We start from the raw sequence: 16,841 nt of genomic DNA on the forward strand, positions 1-16,841 counted from the left end.
GGAGTGGTGGTGGTGTTGGGAGTGGTGGTGGTGTTGGGAGTGGTGGTGGTGTTGGGAGTGGTGTTGGTGTTGGGAGTGGTTGTGGTGTTGGGAGTGGTGGTGGTGTTGGGAGTGGTGGTGGTGTTGGGAGTGGTGGTGGTGTTGGGAGTGGTGGTGGTGTTGGAAGTGGTGGTGGTGTTGGGAGTGGTGGTGGTTTTGGGAGTGGTGGTGGTGTTGGGAGTGGAGTTGGTGTTGGGAGTGGTGGTGGTGTTGGGAGTGGTGGTGGTGTTGGGAGTGGTTGTGGTGTTGGGAGTGGTGTTGGAAGTGGTGGTGGTGTTGGGAGTGGTGGTGGTGTTGGGAGTGGTGTTGGTGTTGGGAGTGGTGGTGGTGTTGGGAGTGGTTGTGGTGTTGGGAGTGGTGTTGGGAGTGGTGGTGGTGTTGGGAGTGGTGGTGGTGTTGGGAGTGGTGTTGGTGTTGGGAGTGGTGGTGGTGTTGGGAGTGGTTGTGGTGTTGGGAGTGGTGGTGGTGTTGGGAGTGGTGGTGGTGTTGGGAGTGGTGTTGGTGTTGGGAGTGGTGGTGGTGTTGGGAGTGGTTGTGGTGTTGGGAGTGGTGGTGGTGTTGGGAGTGGTGGTGGTGTTGGGAGTGGTGGTGGTGTTGGGAGTGGTGGTGGTGTTGGGAGTGGTGGTGGTGTTGGGAGTGGTGGTGGTGTTGGGAGTGGTGGTGGTGTTGGGAGTGGTGTTGGTGTTGGGAGTTGTGGTGGTGTTGGGAGTGGTTGTGGTGTTGGGAGTAGTGGTGGTGTTGGGAGTGGTGGTGGTGTTGGGAGTGGTGTTGGTGTTGGGAGTGGTGGTGGTGTTGGGAGTTGTTGTGGTGTTGGGAGTGGTGTTGGTGTTGGGAGTGGTGGTGGTGTTGGGAGTGGTGGTGGTGTTGGGAGTGGTGGTGGTGTTGGGAGTGGTGGTGGTGTTGGGAGTGGTGTTGGTGTTGGGAGTGGTGGTGGTGTTGGGAGTGGTGGTGGTGTTGGGAGTGGTGTTGGTGTTGGGAGTGGTGGTGGTGTTGGGAGTGGTTGTGGTGTTGGGAGTGGTGTTGGTGTTGGGAGTGGTGGTGGTGTTGGGAGTGGTTGTGGTGTTGGGAGTGGTGTTGGGAGTGGTGGTGGTGTTGGGAGTGGTGTTGGTGTTGGGAGTGGTGGTGGTGTTGGGAGTGGTTGTGGTGTTGGGAGTGGTGGTGGTGTTGGGAGTGGTTGTGGTGTTGGGAGTGGTGGTGGTGTTGGGAGTGGTGGTGGTGTTGGGAGTGGTTGTGGTGTTGGGAGTGGTGTTGGGAGTGGTGGTGGTGTTGGGAGTGGTGGTGGTGTTGGGAGTGGTGGTGGTGTTGGGAGTGGTGGTGGTGTTGGGAGTGGTGGTGGTGTTGGGAGTGGTGTTGGTGTTGGGAGTGGTTGTGGTGTTGGGAGTGGTGGTGGTGTTGGGAGTGGTGGTGGTGTTGGGAGTGGTGGTGGTGTTGGGAGTGGTGGTGGTGTTGGAAGTGGTGGTGGTGTTGGGAGTGGTGGTGGTTTTGGGAGTGGTGGTGGTGTTGGGAGTGGAGTTGGTGTTGGGAGTGGTGGTGGTGTTGGGAGTGGTGGTGGTGTTGGGAGTGGTTGTGGTGTTGGGAGTGGTGTTGGAAGTGGTGGTGGTGTTGGGAGTGGTGGTGGTGTTGGGAGTGGTGTTGGTGTTGGGAGTGGTGGTGGTGTTGGGAGTGGTTGTGGTGTTGGGAGTGGTGTTGGGAGTGGTGGTGGTGTTGGGAGTGGTGGTGGTGTTGGGAGTGGTGTTGGTGTTGGGAGTGGTGGTGGTGTTGGGAGTGGTTGTGGTGTTGGGAGTGGTGGTGGTGTTGGGAGTGGTGGTGGTGTTGGGAGTGGTGTTGGTGTTGGGAGTGGTGGTGGTGTTGGGAGTGGTTGTGGTGTTGGGAGTGGTGGTGGTGTTGGGAGTGGTGGTGGTGTTGGGAGTGGTGGTGGTGTTGGGAGTGGTGGTGGTGTTGGGAGTGGTGGTGGTGTTGGGAGTGGTGGTGGTTTTGGGAGTGGTGGTGGTGTTGGGAGTGGTGTTGGTGTTGGGAGTTGTGGTGGTGTTGGGAGTGGTTGTGGTGTTGGGAGTAGTGGTGGTGTTGGGAGTGGTGGTGGTGTTGGGAGTGGTGTTGGTGTTGGGAGTGGTGGTGGTGTTGGGAGTTGTTGTGGTGTTGGGAGTGGTGTTGGTGTTGGGAGTGGTGGTGGTGTTGGGAGTGGTGGTGGTGTTGGGAGTGGTGGTGGTGTTGGGAGTGGTGGTGGTGTTGGGAGTGGTGTTGGTGTTGGGAGTGGTGGTGGTGTTGGGAGTGGTGGTGGTGTTGGGAGTGGTGGTGGTGTTGGGAGTGGTGGTGGTGTTGGGAGTGGTTGTGGTGTTGGGAGTGGTGTTGGGAGTGGTGGTGGTGTTGGGAGTGGTGGTGGTGTTGGGATTGGTTGTGGTGTTGGGAGTGGTGGTGGTGTTGGGAGTAGTGGTGGTGTTGGGAGTGGTGTTGGTGTTGGGAGTGGTGGTGGTGTTGGGAGTGGTTGTGGTGTTGGGAGTGGTGGTGGTGTTGGGAGTGGTGGTGGTGTTGGGAGTGGTGGTGGTGTTGGGAGTGGTGGTGGTGTTGGGAGTGGTGGTGGTGTTGGGAGTGGTGTTGGTGTTGGGAGTGGTGGTGGTGTTGGGAGTGGTGGTGGTGTTGGGAGTGGTGGTGGTGTTGGGAGTGGTGGTGGTGTTGGGAGTGGTTGTGGTGTTGGGAGTGGTGTTGGGAGTGGTGGTGGTGTTGGGAGTGGTGGTGGTGTTGGGATTGGTTGTGGTGTTGGGAGTGGTGGTGGTGATGGGAGTAGTGGTGGTGTTGGGAGTGGTGTTGGTGTTGGGAGTGGTGGTGGTGTTGGGAGTGGTTGTGGTGTTGGGAGTGGTGGTGGTGTTGGGAGTGGTGGTGGTGTTGGGAGTGGTGGTGGTGTTGGGAGTGGTGGTGGTGTTGGGAGTGGTGGTGGTGTTGGGAGTGGTGGTGGTTTTGGGAGTGGTGGTGGTGTTGGGAGTGGTGTTGGTGTTGGGAGTGGTGGTGGTGTTGGGAGTGGTTGTGGTGTTGGGAGTGGTGGTGGTGTTGGGAGTGGTGGTGGTGTTGGGAGTGGTGTTGGTGTTGGGAGTAGTGGTGGTGTTGGGAGTGGTTGTGGTGTTGGGAGTGGTGTTGGTGTTGGGAGTGGTGGTGGTGTTGGGAGTGGTTGTGGTGTTGGGAGTGGTGGTGGTGTTGGGAGTGGTGGTGGTGTTGGGAGTGGTTGTGGTGTTGGGAGTGGTGGTGGTGTTGGGAGTGGTTGTGGTGTTGGGAGTGGTGGTGGTGTTGGGAGTGGTGGTGGTGTTGGGAGTGGTTGTGGTGTTGGGAGTGGTGTTGGGAGTGGTGGTGGTGTTGGGAGTGGTGGTGGTGTTGGGAGTGGTGTTGGTGTTGGGAGTGGTGGTGGTGTTGGGAGTGGTTGTGGTGTTGGGAGTGGTGGTGGTGTTGGGAGTGGTGGTGGTGTTGGGAGTGGTGGTGGTGTTGGGAGTGGTTGTGGTGTTGGGAGTGGTGGTGGTGTTGGGAGTGGTGGTGGTGTTGGGAGTGGTGTTGGTGTTGGGGTTGGTGGTGGTGTTGGGAGTGGTTGTGGTGTTGGGAGTGGTTGTGGTGTTGGGAGTGGTGTTGGTGTTGGGAGTGGTGGTGGTGTTGGGAGTGGTGGTGGTGTTGGGAGTGGTGGTGGTGTTGGGAGTGGTGTTGGTGTTGGGAGTGGTGGTGGTGTTGGGAGTGGTGGTGGTGTTGGGAGTGGTGGTGGTGTTGGGAGTGGTGGTGGTGTTAAGAGTTGTTGTGGTGTTGGGAGTGGTGGTGGTGTTGGGAGTGGTGGTGGTGTTGGGAGTGGTTGTGGTGTTGGGAGTGGTGTTGGGAGTGGTGGTGGTGTTGGGAGTGGTGGTGGTGTTGGGAGTGGTTGTGGTGTTGGGAGTGGTGGTGGTGTTGGGAGTGGTTGTGGTGTTGGGAGTGGTGGTGGTGTTGGGAGTAGTGGTGGTGTTGGGAGTGGTGGTGGTGTTGGGAGTGGTGGTGGTGTTGGGAGTGGTGGTGGTGTTAGGAGTGGTGGTGGTGTTGGGAGTGGTGGTGGTGTTGGGAGTGGTGGTGGTGTTGGGAGTGGTGGTGGTGTTGGGAGTGGTGTTGGTGTTGGGAGTGGTGGTGGTGTTGGGAGTGGTGTTGGGAGTGGTGGTGGTGTTGGGAGTGGTGGTGGTGTTGGGAGTGGTTGTGGTGTTGGGAGTGGTGGTGGTGTTGGGAGTGGTGGTGGTGTTGGGAGTGGTTGTGGTGTTGGGAGTGGTGTTGGGAGTGGTGGTGGTGTTGGGAGTGGTGTTGGTGTTGGGAGTAGTGGTGGTGTTGGGAGTGGTTGTGGTGTTGGGAGTGGTGGTGGTGTTGGGAGTGGTGGTGGTGTTGGGAGTGGTGGTGGTGTTGGGAGTGGTTGTGGTGTTGGGAGTGGTGGTGGTGTTGGGAGTGGTGGTGGTGTTGGGAGTGGTGTTGGTGTTGGGATTGGTGGTGGTGTTGGGAGTGGTTGTGGTGTTGGGAGTGGTTGTGGTGTTGGGAGTGGTGTTGGTGTTGGGAGTGGTGGTGGTGTTGGGAGTGGTGGTGGTGTTGGGAGTGGTGGTGGTGTTGGGAGTGGTGTTGGTGTTGGGAGTGGTGGTGGTGTTGGGAGTGGTGGTGGTGTTGGGAGTGGTGGTGGTGTTGGGAGTGGTGGTGGTGTTAAGAGTGGTTGTGGTGTTGGGAGTGGTGTTGGGAGTGGTGGTGGTGTTGGGAGTGGTGGTGGTGTTGGGAGTGGTTGTGGTGTTGGGAGTGGTGTTGGGAGTGGTGGTGGTGTTGGGAGTAGTGGTGGTGTTGGGAGTGGTGTTGGTGTTGGGAGTGGTGGTGGTGTTGGGAGTGGTTGTGGTGTTGGGAGTGGTGGTGGTGTTGGGAGTGGTTGTGGTGTTGGGAGTGGTGGTGGTGTTGGGAGTGGTGGTGGTGTTGGGAGTGGTGGTGGTGTTGGGAGTGGTTGTGGTGTTGGGAGTGGTGGTGGTGTTGGGAGTGGTTGTGGTGTTGGGAGTGGTGGTGGTGTTGGGAGTGGTGGTGGTGTTGGGAGTGGTTGTGGTGTTGGGAGTGGTGTTGGGAGTGGTGGTGGTGTTGGGAGTGGTGGTGGTGTTGGGAGTGGTGGTGGTGTTGGGAGTGGTTGTGGTGTTGGGAGTGGTGGTGGTGTTGGGAGTGGTTGTGGTGTTGGGAGTGGTGGTGGTGTTGGGAGTGGTTGTGGTGTTGGGAGTGGTTGTGGTGTAGGGAGTGGTGTTGGGAGTGGTGGTGGTGTTGGGAGTGGTGGTGGTGTTGGGAGTGGTGGTGGTGTTGGGAGTGGTGGTGGTGTTGGGAGTGGTGTTGGTGTTGGGAGTGGTTGTGGTGTTGGGAGTGGTGGTGGTGTTGGGAGTGGTGGTGGTGATGGGAGTGGTGGTGGTGTTGGGAGTGGTGGTGGTGTTGGGAGTGGTGGTGGTGTTGGGAGTGGTGGTGGTTTTGGGAGTGGTGGTGGTGTTGGGAGTGGTGTTGGTGTTGGGAGTGGTGGTGGTGTTGGGAGTGGTTGTGGTGTTGGGAGTGGTGGTGGTGTTGGGAGTGGTGGTGGTGTTGGGAGTGGTGTTGGTGTTGGGAGTGGTGGTGGTGTTGGGAGTGGTGGTGGTGTTGGGAGTGGTTGTGGTGTTGGGAGTGGTGTTGGGAGTGGTGTTGGGAGTGGTGTTGGGAGTGGTGGTGGTGTTGGGAGTAGTGGTGGTGTTGGGAGTGGTGTTGGTGTTGGGAGTGGTGGTGGTGTTGGGAGTGGTTGTGGTGTTGGGAGTGGTGGTGGTGTTGGGAGTGGTGGTGGTGTTGGGAGTGGTGGTTGTGTTGGGAGTGGTGGTGGTGTTGGGAGTGGTGGTGGTGTTGGGAGTGGTGGTGGTTTTGGGAGTGGTGGTTGTGTTGGGAGTGGTGTTGGTGTTCGGAGTGGTGGTGGTGTTGGGAGTGGTTGTGGTGTTGGGAGTGGTGGTGGTGTTGGGAGTGGTGGTGGTGTTGGGAGTGGTGTTGGTGTTGGGAGTGGTGGTGATGTTGGGAGTGGTTGTGGTGTTGGGAGTGGTGTTGGTGTTGGGAGTGGTGGTGGTGTTGGGAGTGGTTGTGGTGTTGGGAGTGGTGGTGGTGTTGGGAGTGGTGGTGGTGTTGGGAGTGGTGGTGGTGTTGGGAGTGGTTGTGGTGTTGGGAGTGGTGGTGGTGTTGGGAGTGGTTGTGGTGTTGGGAGTGGTGGTGGTGTTGGGAGTGGTGGTGGTGTTGGGAGTGGTTGTGGTGTTGGGAGTGGTGTTGGGAGTGGTGGTGGTGTTGGGAGTGGTGGTGGTGTTGGGAGTGGTGGTGGTGTTGGGAGTGGTTGTGGTGTTGGGAGTGGTGGTGGTGTTGGGAGTGGTTGTGGTGTTGGGAGTGGTGGTGGTGTTGGGAGTGGTGGTGGTGTTGGGAGTGGTTGTGGTGTTGGGAGTGGTGTTGGGAGTGGTGGTGGTGTTGGGAGTGGTGGTGGTGTTGGGAGTGGTGGTGGTGTTGGGAGTGGTGGTGGTGTTGGGAGTGGTGTTGGTGTTGGGAGTGGTTGTGGTGTTGGGAGTGGTGGTGGTGTTGGGAGTGGTGGTGGTGTTGGGAGTGGTGGTGGTGTTGGGAGTGGTGGTGGTGTTGGGAGTGGTGGTGGTGTTGGGAGTGGTGGTGGTTTTGGGAGTGGTGGTGGTGTTGGGAGTGGTGTTGGTGTTGGGAGTGGTGGTGGTGTTGGGAGTGGTTGTGGTGTTGGGAGTGGTGGTGGTGTTGGGAGTGTTGGTGGTGTTGGGAGTGGTGGTGGTTTTGGGAGTGGTGGTGGTGTTGGGAGTGGTGTTGGTGTTGGGAGTGGTGGTGGTGTTGGGAGTGGTTGTGGTGTTGGGAGTGGTGGTGGTGTTGGGAGTGGTGGTGGTGTTGGGAGTGGTGTTGGTGTTGGGAGTGGTGGTGGTGTTGGGAGTGGTGGTGGTGTTGGGAGTGGTTGTGGTGTTGGGAGTGGTGTTGGGAGTGGTGTTGGGAGTGGTGGTGGTGTTGGGAGTAGTGGTGGTGTTGGGAGTGGTGTTGGTGTTGGGAGTGGTGGTGGTGTTGGGAGTGGTTGTGGTGTTGGGAGTGGTGGTGGTGTTGGGAGTGGTGGTGGTGTTGGGAGTGGTGGTTGTGTTGGGAGTGGTGGTGGTGTTGGGAGTGGTGGTGGTGTTGGGAGTGGTGGTGGTTTTGGGAGTGGTGGTTGTGTTGGGAGTGGTGTTGGTGTTCGGAGTGGTGGTGGTGTTGGGAGTGGTTGTGGTGTTGGGAGTGGTGGTGGTGTTGGGAGTGGTGGTGGTGTTGGGAGTGGTGTTGGTGTTGGGAGTGGTGGTGGTGTTGGGAGTGGTTGTGGTGTTGGGAGTGGTGTTGGTGTTGGGAGTGGTGGTGGTGTTGGGAGTGGTTGTGGTGTTGGGAGTGGTGGTGGTGTTGGGAGTGGTGGTGGTGTTGGGAGTGGTGGTGGTGTTGGGAGTGGTTGTGGTGTTGGGAGTGGTGGTGGTGTTGGGAGTGGTTGTGGTGTTGGGAGTGGTGGTGGTGTTGGGAGTGGTGGTGGTGTTGGGAGTGGTTGTGGTGTTGGGAGTGGTGTTGGGAGTGGTGGTGGTGTTGGGAGTGGTGGTGGTGTTGGGAGTGGTGGTGGTGTTGGGAGTGGTTGTGGTGTTGGGAGTGGTGGTGGTGTTGGGAGTGGTTGTGGTGTTGGGAGTGGTGGTGGTGTTGGGAGTGGTGGTGGTGTTGGGAGTGGTTGTGGTGTTGGGAGTGGTGTTGGGAGTGGTGGTGGTGTTGGGAGTGGTGGTGGTGTTGGGAGTGGTGGTGGTGTTGGGAGTGGTGGTGGTGTTGGGAGTGGTGGTGGTGTTGGGAGTGGTGTTGGTGTTGGGAGTGGTTGTGGTGTTGGGAGTGGTGGTGGTGTTGGGAGTGGTGGTGGTGTTGGGAGTGGTGGTGGTGTTGGGAGTGGTGGTGGTGTTGGGAGTGGTGGTGGTGTTGGGAGTGGTGGTGGTTTTGGGAGTGGTGGTGGTGTTGGGAGTGGTGTTGGTGTTGGGAGTGGTGGTGGTGTTGGGAGTGGTTGTGGTGTTGGGAGTGGTGGTGGTGTTGGGAGTGGTGGTGGTGTTGGGAGTGGTGTTGGTGTTGGGAGTGGTGGTGGTGTTGGGAGTGGTGGTGGTGTTGGGAGTGGTTGTGGTGTTGGGAGTGGTGTTGGGAGTGGTGGTGGTGTTGGGAGTGGTGGTGGTGTTGGGAGTGGTGGTGGTGTTGGGAGTGGTTGTGGTGTTGGGAGTGGTGGTGGTGTTGGGAGTGGTTGTGGTGTTGGGAGTGGTGGTGGTGTTGGGAGTGGTGGTGGTGTTGGGAGTGGTGGTGGTGTTGGGAGTAATTGTGGTGTTGGGAGTGGTGTTGGGAGTGGTGGTGGTGTTGGGAGTGGTGGTGGTGTTGGGAGTGGTGGTTGTGTTGGGAGTGGTGGTGGTGTTGGGAGTGGTGGTGGTGTTGGGAGTGGTGGTGGTTTTGGGAGTGGTAGTTGTGTTGGGAGTGGTGTTGGTGTTCGGAGTGGTGGTGGTGTTGGGAGTGGTTGTGGTGTTGGGAGTGGTGGTGGTGTTGGGAGTGGTGGTGGTGTTGGGAGTGGTGTTGGTGTTGGGAGTGGTGGTGGTGTTGGGAGTGGTTGTGGTGTTGGGAGTGGTGTTGGTGTTGGGAGTGGTGGTGGTGTTGGGAGTGGTTGTGGTGTTGGGAGTGGTGGTGGTGTTGGGAGTGGTGGTGGTGTTGGCAGTGGTGGTGGTGTTGGGAGTGGTTGTGGTGTTGGGAGTGGTGGTGGTGTTGGGAGTGGTTGTGGTGTTGGGAGTGGTGGTGGTGTTGGGAGTGGTGGTGGTGTTGGGAGTGGTTGTGGTGTTGGGAGTGGTGTTGGGAGTGGTGGTGGTGTTGGGAGTGGTGGTGGTGTTGGGAGTGGTGGTGGTGTTGGGAGTGGTTGTGGTGTTGGGAGTGGTGGTGGTGTTGGGAGTGGTTGTGGTGTTGGGAGTGGTGGTGGTGTTGGGAGTGGTGGTGGTGTTGGGAGTGGTTGTGGTGTTGGGAGTGGTGTTGGGAGTGGTGGTGGTGTTGGGAGTGGTGGTGGTGTTGGGAGTGGTGGTGGTGTTGGGAGTGGTGGTGGTGTTGGGAGTGGTGTTGGTGTTGGGAGTGGTTGTGGTGTTGGGAGTGGTGGTGGTGTTGGGAGTGGTGGTGGTGTTGGGAGTGGTGGTGGTGTTGGGAGTGGTGGTGGTGTTGGGAGTGGTGGTGGTGTTGGGAGTGGTGGTGGTTTTGGGAGTGGTGGTGGTGTTGGGAGTGGTGTTGGTGTTGGGAGTGGTGGTGGTGTTGGGAGTGGTTGTGGTGTTGGGAGTGGTGGTGGTGTTGGGAGTGGTGGTGGTGTTGGGAGTGGTGTTGGTGTTGGAAGTGGTGGTGGTGTTGGGAGTGGTGGTGGTGTTGGGAGTGGTTGTGGTGTTGGGAGTGGTGTTGGGAGTGGTGGTGGTGTTGGGAGTGGTGGTGGTGTTGGGAGTGGTGGTGGTGTTGGGAGTGGTTGTGGTGTTGGGAGTGGTGGTGGTGTTGGGCGTGGTTGTGTGTTGGGAGTGGTGGTGGTGTTGGGAGTGGTGGTGGTGTTGGGAGTGGTGGTGGTTTTGGGAGTGGTAGTTGTGTTGGGAGTGGTGTTGGTGTTCGGAGTGGTGGTGGTGTTGGGAGTGGTTGTGGTGTTGGGAGTGGTGGTGGTGTTGGGAGTGGTGGTGGTGTTGGGAGTGGTGTTGGTGTTGGGAGTGGTGGTGGTGTTGGGAGTGGTTGTGGTGTTGGGAGTGGTGTTGGTGTTGGGAGTGGTGGTGGTGTTGGGAGTGGTTGTGGTGTTGGGAGTGGTGGTGGTGTTGGGAGTGGTGGTGGTGTTGGCAGTGGTGGTGGTGTTGGGAGTGGTTGTGGTGTTGGGAGTGGTGGTGGTGTTGGGAGTGGTTGTGGTGTTGGGAGTGGTGGTGGTGTTGGGAGTGGTGGTGGTGTTGGGAGTGGTTGTGGTGTTGGGAGTGGTGTTGGGAGTGGTGGTGGTGTTGGGAGTGGTGGTGGTGTTGGGAGTGGTGGTGGTGTTGGGAGTGGTTGTGGTGTTGGGAGTGGTGGTGGTGTTGGGAGTGGTTGTGGTGTTGGGAGTGGTGGTGGTGTTGGGAGTGGTGGTGGTGTTGGGAGTGGTTGTGGTGTTGGGAGTGGTGTTGGGAGTGGTGGTGGTGTTGGGAGTGGTGGTGGTGTTGGGAGTGGTGGTGGTGTTGGGAGTGGTGGTGGTGTTGGGAGTGGTGTTGGTGTTGGGAGTGGTTGTGGTGTTGGGAGTGGTGGTGGTGTTGGGAGTGGTGGTGGTGTTGGGAGTGGTGGTGGTGTTGGGAGTGGTGGTGGTGTTGGGAGTGGTGGTGGTGTTGGGAGTGGTGGTGGTTTTGGGAGTGGTGGTGGTGTTGGGAGTGGTGTTGGTGTTGGGAGTGGTGGTGGTGTTGGGAGTGGTTGTGGTGTTGGGAGTGGTGGTGGTGTTGGGAGTGGTGGTGGTGTTGGGAGTGGTGTTGGTGTTGGAAGTGGTGGTGGTGTTGGGAGTGGTGGTGGTGTTGGGAGTGGTTGTGGTGTTGGGAGTGGTGTTGGGAGTGGTGGTGGTGTTGGGAGTGGTGGTGGTGTTGGGAGTGGTGGTGGTGTTGGGAGTGGTTGTGGTGTTGGGAGTGGTGGTGGTGTTGGGCGTGGTTGTGTGTTGGGAGTGGTGGTGGTGTTGGGAGTGGTGGTGGTGTTGGGAGTGGTGGTGGTGTTGGGAGTAATTGTGGTGTTGGGAGTGGTGTTGGGAGTGGTGGTGGTGTTGGGAGTGGTGGTGGTGTTGGGAGTGGTGTTGGTGTTGGGAGTGGTTGTGATGTTGGGAGTGGTGGTGGTGTTGGGAGTGGTGGTGGTGTTGGGAGTGGTGGTGGTGTTGGGAGTGGTGGTGGTGTTGGGAGTGGTGGTGGTGTTGGGAGTGGTGGTGGTGTTGGGAGTGGTGGTGGTGTTGGGAGTGGTGGTGGTGTTGGGAGTGGTGGTGGTGTTGGGAGTGGTGGTGGTTTTGGGAGTGGTGGTGGTGTTGGGAGTGGTGTTGGTGTTGGGAGTGGTGGTGGTGTTGGGAGTGGTTGTGGTGTTGGGAGTGGTGGTGGTGTTGGGAGTGGTGGTGGTGTTGGGAGTGGTGTTGGTGTTGGGAGTAGTGGTGGTGTTGGGAGTGGTTGTGGTGTTGGGAGTGGTGTTGGTGTTGGGAGTGGTGGTGGTGTTGGGAGTGGTTGTGGTGTTGGGAGTGGTGGTGGTGTTGGGAGTGGTGGTGGTGTTGGGAGTGGTTGTGGTGTTGGGAGTGTTGGTGGTGTTGGGAGTGGTTGTGGTGTTGGGAGTGGTGGTGGTGTTGGGAGTGGTGGTGGTGTTGGGAGTGGTTGTGGTGTTGGGAGTGGTGTTGGGAGTGGTGGTGGTGTTGGGAGTGGTGGTGGTGTTGGGAGTGGTGTTGGTGTTGGGAGTGGTGGTGGTGTTGGGAGTGGTTGTGGTGTTGGGAGTGGTGGTGGTGTTGGGAGTGGTGGTGGTGTTGGGAGTGGTGGTGGTGTTGGGAGTGGTTGTGGTGTTGGGAGTAGTGGTGGTGTTGGGAGTGTTGGTGGTGTTGGGAGTGGTGTTGGTGTTGGGATTGGTGGTGGTGTTGGGAGTGGTTGTGGTGTTGGGAGTGGTTGTGGTGTTGGGAGTGGTGTTGGTGTTGGGAGTGGTGGTGGTGTTGGGAGTGGTGGTGGTGTTGGGAGTGGTGGTGGTGTTGGGAGTGGTGTTGGTGTTGGGAGTGGTGGTGGTGTTGGGAGTGGTGGTGGTGTTGGGAGTGGTGGTGGTGTTGGGAGTGGTGGTGGTGTTAAGAGTGGTTGTGGTGTTGGGAGTGGTGTTGGGAGTGGTGGTGGTGTTGGGAGTGGTGGTGGTGTTGGGAGTGGTTGTGGTGTTGGGAGTGGTGTTGGGAGTGGTGGTGGTGTTGGGAGTGGTGGTGGTGTTGGGAGTGGTTGTGGTGTTGGGAGTGGTGGTGGTGTTGGGAGTGGTTGTGGTGTTGGGAGTGGTGGTGGTGTTGGGAGTGGTGGTGGTGTTGGGAGTGGTGGTGGTGTTGGGAGTGGTGGTGGTGTTGGGAGTTGTGGTGGTGTTGGGAGTGGTGGTGGTGTTGGGAGTGGTGGTGGTGTTGGGAGTGGTGGTGGTGTTGGGAGTGGTGGTGGTGTTGGGAGTGGTGTTGGTGTTGGGAGTGGTGGTGGTGTTGGGAGTGGTGTTGGGAGTGGTGGTGGTGTTGGGAGTGGTGGTGGTGTTGGGAGTGGTTGTGGTGTTGGGAGTGGTGGTGGTGTTGGGAGTGGTGGTGGTGTTGGGAGTGGTTGTGGTGTTGGGAGTGGTGGTGGTGTTGGGAGTGGTGGTGGTGTTGGGAGTGGTGTTGGTGTTGGGAGTGGTGGTGGTGTTGGGAGTGGTTGTGGTGTTGGGAGTGGTGGTGGTGTTGGGAGTGGTGGTGGTGTTGGGAGTGGTGGTGGTGTTGGGAGTGGTTGTGGTGTTGGGAGTGGTGGTGGTGTTGGGAGTGGTGGTGGTGTTGGGAGTGGTGTTGGTGTTGGGATTGGTGGTGGTGTTGGGAGTGGTTGTGGTGTTGGGAGTGGTTGTGGTGTTGGGAGTGGTGTTGGTGTTGGGAGTGGTGGTGGTGTTGGGAGTGGTGGTGGTGTTGGGAGTGGTGGTGGTGTTGGGAGTGGTGTTGGTGTTGGGAGTGGTGGTGGTGTTGGGAGTGGTGGTGGTGTTGGGAGTGGTGGTGGTGTTGGGAGTGGTGGTGGTGTTAAGAGTGGTTGTGGTGTTGGGAGTGGTGTTGGGAGTGGTGGTGGTGTTGGGAGTGGTGGTGGTGTTGGGAGTGGTTGTGGTGTTAGGAGTGGTGTTGGGAGTGGTGGTGGTGTTGGGAGTGGTGGTGGTGTTGGGAGTGGTTGTGGTGTTGGGAGTGGTGGTGGTGTTGGGAGTGGTTGTGGTGTTGGGAGTGGTGGTGGTGTTGGGAGTGGTGGTGGTGTTGGGAGTGGTGGTGGTGTTGGGAGTGGTGGTGGTGTTGGGAGTGGTGGTGGTGTTGGGAGTGGTGGTGGTGTTGGGAGTGGTGGTGGTGTTGGGAGTGGTGGTGGTGTTGGGAGTGGTGGTGGTGTTGGGAGTGGTGTTGGTGTTGGGAGTGGTGGTGGTGTTGGGAGTGGTGTTGGTGTTGGGAGTGGTGGTGGTGTTGGGAGTGGTGGTTGTGTTGGGAGTGGTGGTGGTGTTGGGAGTGGTGGTGGTGTTTTGAGTGGTGTTGGTGTTGGGAGTGGTGGTGGTGTTCGGAGTGGTGTTGGTGTTGGGAGTGGTGGTGGTGTTGGGAGTGATGGTGGTGTTCGGAGTGGTGTTGGTGTTGATGGGAGTGGTGGTGGTGTTGGGAGTGGTGGTGGTGTTGGGAGTGGTGTTGGTGTTGGGAGTGGTTGTGGTGTTCGGAGTGGTGTTGGTGTTGGGAGTGGTGTTGGTGTTGGGAGTGGTGGTGGTGTAGGGAGTGGTGTTGGTGTTGGGAGTGGTGTTGGTGTTGGGAGTGGTGGTGGTGTTGGTGTTGGGAGTGGTGGTGGTGTAGGGAGTGGTGTTGGTGTTGGGAGTGGTGGTGGTGTTGGGAGTGGTGGTGGTGTTATGAGTGGTTGGGAGTTACAAGTAGAATGTTGGGTTTCAAGATAAAACAAGTTTATTTTCTGCCTAAAACACTAATACGCTTTAGTTTGCTCAAGATCTGGGAAAAACCTTAAAGACTAAGAATTAAGACTGATTGAGATGAACAGCATGAACTGAACTCACGTATGTTGACATTTAGGAGATAAGTTAAGTTACAAGGAGTTGATTATGTAAAACTTAGTTGCTTTTCTCTTAAATTGGATGATAGAGGGGAAGTCTTTAACGTGATTAGGAATACATAATTACATACATACATACATACTTACTTATACATACATATATATATTTATACATGTTTCATTGAATATGACCGCATATTCTGTATTTATTATTTTCTGGTTTAGGGCTTCTATCCCTCTAACTATTTTCTTAGCATCAGGGCTTAATTGGAATAGGAGTTCTCCAAAACTCATTTTCGTACTTTTAAGGTGAAGAAAAGAAGTGATTTACTATAGAGTGTATTACACTTATTTGTATAATTTGCACGACGTTTCGACCCTCCATGGTTCATTCTCAAGTGAACAATCTTACAATACTAGTTGATTTTATACCCGCATTAGGTCAGGTGATAATACAATGAAGGTGAAAAACATGGGGGGATACATAAGGGATAAACATAGGGGCTGCAGAAGGCTTATTGGCCCATACGAGGCATCTCCTATCTAAACACAAAGATTAATCCAGTGTAATTGGCCTGTTATGTTGGACATTGTCTTCTGTGTTGGCATCGATATGTTCTTGTCTTGTCCTTACTCTCAAGACCACACACACACACACACACACACACAGGCGTACAGTCCAACATGTCGATGTTTGCGGATGACGCAAAGTTGATGAGAAGAGTTGTGACAGATGAGGATTGCAGGATCCTCCAAGAGGACCTGAACAGGTTGCAGAGATGGTCAGAGAAATGGCTACTGGAATTCAACACGAGCAAATGTAAAGTTATGGAAATGGGACTAGGAGATAGGAGACCAAAGGGACAGTACACAATGAAGGGGAACAGCCTACCTGTAACGACGCGTGAAAGAGACCTGGGGGTGGACGTAACACCTAATCTATCTCCTGAGGCACATATAAATAGGATAACGACAGCAGCGTACTCTACACTGGCAAAAGTTAGAACATCATTCAGAAACCTAAGTAAGGAGGCATTTAGGGCGCTTTACACTGCCTACGGACCCCATACCCATATTGTGGGAGGTAGTGGACCCCATACCCATCCTGTGGGTGGTAGTGGACCCCATACCTATCCTGCGGGTGGTAGTGGACCCCATACCCATTTTGTTGTTGGTAGTGGACCCCATACCCATTTTGTTGTTGGTAGTGGACCCCATTCCCCTCCTGCGGGTGGTAGTGGACCCCATACCCATCTTGTATGGGGAAATGGACCCCATACCCATATTGTGGGTGGTAGTAGACCCCATACCCATCCTGCGGGTGGTAGTGAACTCCATACCCATCTTGTAGGTGGTAGTGGACCCCATACCCATCTTGTGGGGGTTAGTGGACCCCATTCCCATCCTGTGGGTGGTAGTTGACTCCGGACCCCACACACGTCATTTGGGTTGACCCCACACCCATCCTGTGGGTGGTAGTGGACCCCGGACCCAACACACGTCATTTGGATGGTAGTGGACCCCATACCTATCCTGAGGGTCGTAGAGGACCCCATACCCATCTTGTGGGTGGTAGAGTACCCAATATACTCATCCTGTTGATGGCAGTGGACCCCATACCCATCCTGTGGGTGGTAGTGGACCCCATACCTATCCTGCGGGTGGTAGTGGACCCCATACCCATTTTGTTGTTGGTAGTGGACCCCATTCCCCTCCTGCGGGTGGTAGTGGACCCCATACCCATCTTGTATGGGGAAATGGACCCCATACCCATATTGTGGGTGGTAGTAGACCCCATACCCATCCTGCGGGTGGTAGTGAACTCCATACCCATCTTGTAGGTGGTAGTGGACCCCATACCCATCTTGAGGGGAGGTAGTGGACCCCATTCCCATCCTGTGGGTGGTAGTTGACTCCGGACCCCACACACGTCATTTGGGTTGACCCCACACCCATCCTGTGGGTGGTAGTGGACCCTGGACCCCACACACGTCATTTGGATGGTAGTTGACCCCATACCTATCCTGAGGGTCGTAGAGGACCCCATACCCATCTTGTGGGTGGTAGAGTAGTTGTTACAACGCCAAAGTAGGGTTAGACATGTGGTTAATAATTGTGTGAAATGTCGGAAGTTCAAGATCACTTACAGAGAACAGCAGTAGTCTGTAATATATGAAAAACCTTGGACACTATTGTGGAGGAGACTATATAACTGTGGCCGACGTCTACAAATGAGTGTAGGAACACCTTTGTCCCCTTTGGCTGACGTTAAAGACATTACCTATGGACTGGCACATGAAAATTCTCAGCAGAATAGTTACATATTGAATACATACTTTCACTTGAAAAACTATTATTAATCTTATGTTGAACTTTTATAATAATTTGTGTAAGAAATAACAACAATTCAGATTATCACAGACCTTTTGTTAGACGACAATAACCGGATGATGTTTGATGTACCACTAGCGCTAAACTGGCTGTTACACCAAGAGCTATTTGCTGCTTGTTTTACCAAAACCTTATGGCTCACTGGTTTACCAAAAGCTGTAGGCTGGAGAGCTGCTAAGGATAGTTTGTCTCTAATTACTTATCACTGCACACCAGGCCACACTCTCAATGTAACCAACTGTCACACTCAGGACAAGGCCCTGTGGTCACACTATGGTCAGTACCTTCAGGACACCAGGTACAGTCTTCACAACAGATAAAATCAATGAATGCTGGTAAAACCCAAAGGAAGACACTTCACTACACACGAGAACTGTTAACAGTACACTACTCACAACTACACTGGCGTCAACGGTGACACCAAATAAGGGCAAACAAGTCACCGCTACGCAGTATCCATATCGAGGCGGACGGAACGTTGAGCGACAAAAAGCGATACCAGTGACAAAAATGTGACTTTCCTTTCTAGATTATCTTCCACACTAATAGCACAGCTGTGTGGTCTGTGCTCTCTGCTATGTTACTGGTTATATTTATCACACATTACCAGTCTTTGTGTACTCTGTGCTCCCTTTATGTTACTGGTGA

The 16,841-nt window shown here is 56.1% G+C and overlaps 1 protein-coding gene across 1 annotated transcript in view; it reads right to left on the reverse strand.

The window, feature by feature from the left end:
• Positions 1-16,591, reverse strand: part of LOC123749091 (uncharacterized) — a 174,065-nt gene extending 157,474 nt beyond the window's left edge. Inside the window, exon 1 of the mRNA XM_069321495.1 lies at positions 16,226-16,591. The gene's annotated coding sequence lies outside the window, so the exon portion shown is untranslated. The remainder of the gene's footprint in view (positions 1-16,225) is intronic.
• Between the last annotated feature and the right edge of the window lie 250 nt (positions 16,592-16,841).

Source organism: Procambarus clarkii, chromosome 9 (assembly GCF_040958095.1).
Source record: "Procambarus clarkii isolate CNS0578487 chromosome 9, FALCON_Pclarkii_2.0, whole genome shotgun sequence".
In the NCBI taxonomy this organism is placed as follows: Eukaryota; Metazoa; Arthropoda; class Malacostraca; order Decapoda; family Cambaridae; genus Procambarus; species Procambarus clarkii.